Consider the following 4,049-nt stretch of genomic DNA (forward strand, 5'->3'; position numbering starts at 1 on the left):
AGAAAAGGTCTTCCTAGCAAAATTGGGATAGAATTAGAGGAGTTATCATCTTCCATATCAAGTACATAAAAATCAGCAGGAAAAACCAACTCATTAACTTGTACTAAGACATTTTCTAATACCCCATCAGGATATGCATTAGACCTATCAGCTAGTTGAATTATCACGCCAGTTTCTTTTAATGCACCAATATTCAAAGACGAATAAATAGAACGAGGCATGACATTAATAGAAGCTCCTAGATCTAACATAGCCTTCTCAACTCTAACACTACTAATTTTGCAAGGGATAGTAAACATACCTGGATCCTTGCACTTGGGAGGTAATTTCTTTTGGAGAACTGCTGAAACATTCTCCCCCATATGAACTCTTTCATCTCCTCTTAATTTTCTCTTAGAGGTGCACAGTTCCTTAAGAAATTTAGCGTATCGAGGTATTTGTTTTATAGCCTCTAATAAGGGAATATTTACCTCAACCTTGCGAAATGTCTCAAGGATGTCTTTCTCTTGTTCCTCCTTCTTGGATTTTGCAAACCGGCTTGGAAAAGGAGGAGGTATCACAATAGGTAGGGGTTTCGCTCTTGTGGGTTGCGCATCCTGAGATTTAGGCATCAATTCATTCTTTTCAAGCTCATCTTCTACATGCTCTGTCACTTTCTTACTAGGCTCTTGCAACTCCTTCCCACTTCTAAGGATGACGGCACTGGCGTTTTGCTTTGGATTCACCTCAGATTGTGAAGGCAATTTCCCAGATACTTGAGACTCTAGACGGCTCATCGTAGTTGCCAATTGACTCACTTGGTTCTCCAAGTTCTGAATGCTTGCTGTAGTTGCCTGCTGAAATTGTTGAGTGTTAGTCGCAAGTTATTTAACAATTTCTTCAAGAGATATACCTGACTTGGAGTTTGACTGTGGAGGTGTTGGTTGTCTTGGTGGATACTGTTGTGGGAATCCTGACGGCCTAACTCCATAGCTGAAGTTGGGATGATCCTTCCATCCCGGATTGTATGTTTGTGCATAAGGATCATACCTCCTCTGAGGCATGCCTGGAAATCCTCCAACTGCATTGGCTTATTCAGCGGGTTCTTCTTGAAGTGTAGGACACATATCAGTTGAATGACCCATATTGTAACAAATGCCACAAGTCTTCACCTGTTGCACATTACCTACAACAAACTTTTCCACAAGAGAAGTAAGTTTATCTAAACGTTGTTCAACAGAAGAAATATTTACCTCATTCACCGTTCTTGAAGTGGCATCTTGTCTGCTGCCAAATTGTTGTGCATTGGCAGCCATATTTGAGATCAACTCCCTTGCTTGAGTAGGGGTCTTGTTCACCAACACGCCTCCACTAGCAGCATCTATCATACTCATATCCATCAATGACAGTCCTTCGTAAAAATATTGAATAAGAAGTTGATCAGAAATCTGATGCTGAGGACAGCTGGCACACAATTGTTTGAATCGCTCCCAATACTCATACAAAGTCTCCCCAGGAAGTTGTCTGATCCCACAAATATCTTTTCTGATGTTGGCAGCTCTTGAAGCAGGAAAGTACTTCTCAAGGAACTGCTTCTTCAAACCATTCCACGTTGTAATCGATCCAGGAGGCAAGTAGTATAGCCAATCTTTAGCTAGCCCATCTACAGAGAACGGAAAAGCACGCAGCTTAATCTGCTCTTCAGTCACGCCTTGTGGCCTCATACTTGAGCACACAACATGAAACTCCTTAAGATGTTTATGAGGATCTTCACCTGCAAAACCATGAAACTTGGGTAATAAATGAATAAGACCAGACTTTAATTCAAAATTTACCTCCAAATCTATATATTGAATGCAGAGTGGTTGTTGATTCAAGTCTGGTTCAGCTAACTCTCTAAGAGTTCTTTCTACAGGTGCAGGTTTATCCATCACTTGTTCTTCTGAATCGCTAGATGATTCAACTAAATCAGGTACTGTATCTATTTCAGAAAGCAAAGGCGACGATGATCGTTGTTTAGCTTGCTTCGTCTGCTGTCTCAGCTGGCGAGCTGTCTTCTCAATTTCAGGATCAAACGAAAGTGTACCTGTACGAGAAGAACGAACCATACACCAAGTAAAACGTAAAAAGGATTAAATAAATGACACCAATCCCCGGCAACGGCGCCAAAATTTGATGGGTGTCGAAGCCAACAAAAATAAATTCATACTCTAAATAAATTGTGTATAGTGATTGAGCAGGGTCGTGTCCACAGAGATCGGTAATTAATTAAATCCTTTTGCAACGTAAAACGTAAAATGGGGGAATTGTTGACAATAATAAAAATCAAATTAAAATAACAAGAATGCAAATTAAAGTTGTAATTCAAATTAGAGAAAGCTCTGGTTGAAGGAATTAACTCAGCTTGATTCGACTACTGATCATTGATTCAAATATAGATTATTATTACTCATGAATAGACCGGTTATAGCTACTGAGACCCTCTAATAGCCAATCTCTCCTTAACTAGTCGATAACCAAGGTACGACCGTTGGTTATTTCCCTAATCAATAGACAACCCTAGATACGATCATAGAATTTAATCAATTGACGGCCTGAAAAACCAGAGAGACCCAAATCCTAATCAACACATATGATGATTCATTTAAATTAGATTGTTTATTCTCACAACACAACTCTCTGCTATGTTATTTGTCACAAGCATTAAATTCTTCATACGATGAATCCTTTAATTGACAATAGATTAAGTTGATAATTAAATAGTGGCCAATTACCTAATTAACAAACATAATCATGAAACTAATTCAGAGAATAAACAAATACCCAAAAAGTAATAAACAATTAAAGCACAAGAAAGATCTCACAGTAGTGATGAATCAAAGCTTCGTTATCCTTCAACCAGAAAAATAGGTTTAGTTCTTCATAGAGAGGAGAGAAAAATTAAATCTAGGGTTTCTTTCTTTTTCTCCAATCCAAAAATCCCCCCTTTTTCACAATAGATTCCTCCCTTAAATACTCTCTCTCTCTTCTCTTTTAGAATTCTATTTAAAATAAAATCCTAATATCTGAAATATTAAATTCGTAATTACAAAAATAACCAAAAATACAAAACACGTTAAACTAAAAACTGCAGGTCCGCAGTTGACAGCACGCACCCACGCCTTATCAACAAAGTTCTTCTGACGCTCATAATTTCTCCAAGGGAACAATCATCCTTAAACATCATCTTATAGCTCAATTTTATCATCAATCAATAGAATTGCACCTACAAAAGTAAAACACAAGTAAATCACTATTATTAAGTATAAAACATTAATATTAAGGGAAGTAAATAATGCAAAACTAGTGCATAAATTGCACTCTAACAATCAATCAATCAATTTATCTATATATATATGTTAACTCACGTGTATACGTGTATATATATTTATAGCAAGTTACGTTTATGTATAGCAAGTTACGTTAGCAAGTTACGTGTTATATGTTTCCTAGGTTGATAGGATTTTCTTTCCTTGTGAACTAGGGTAATTCTTACGTGTGTATATATATATTGATCAATAAGAGTGCAAAGGTCAGACCATGCAAGCCACTGTTGTTTTTACATCGTAAAATTCTACATGGTATCAGAGCGAGATGGAAGACCAAACTCAAATAAAAACAAAAGATAAAAAGGCTAGCGGAAGTGGATTGGGCAAGACAATGATGTCTCCTTACTTTCTCTCGGCCAGTGATAATCCTGGAACTATCATTACTCAAGTGCAACTTCGAGGAACCAACTATGACGAGTGGGCAAGGGCTATGCGGACTGCATTGCGCGTCAAGAAGAAATTCGGTTTTGTTGATGGAACCGTGAAACCTCCTGCTGATGACTCGGCTGATTTGGAGGATTGGTGGATGGTGAATTCAATGTTGGTCTCCTGGATACAGAATACAATTGAACCGAACCTGCGATCAACTGTGACTTATACAGAAGTTGCTAAGTTGTTGTGGGATGATATCAAGGAAAGGTTCTCTGTTGGGAATGGACCACGTGTGCAGCAACTCAAATCTGAGTTGGCGAATTGCAAGCA

General features: G+C 38.0%; 1 non-coding gene across 1 annotated transcript; it reads left to right on the forward strand.

Annotated features, from left to right (window-relative positions):
* Positions 1–1,425: 1,425 nt before the first annotated feature.
* On the forward strand, positions 1,426–1,532 carry LOC127903612 (small nucleolar RNA R71). Its single transcript, XR_008056321.1, has one exon. It is a non-coding gene; the product is annotated as a small nucleolar RNA R71 (small nucleolar RNA).
* Positions 1,533–4,049: the final 2,517 nt, after the last annotated feature.

Source organism: Citrus sinensis, chromosome 6 (genome assembly GCF_022201045.2).
Source record: "Citrus sinensis cultivar Valencia sweet orange chromosome 6, DVS_A1.0, whole genome shotgun sequence".
Classification (NCBI taxonomy): Eukaryota; Viridiplantae; Streptophyta; class Magnoliopsida; order Sapindales; family Rutaceae; genus Citrus; species Citrus sinensis.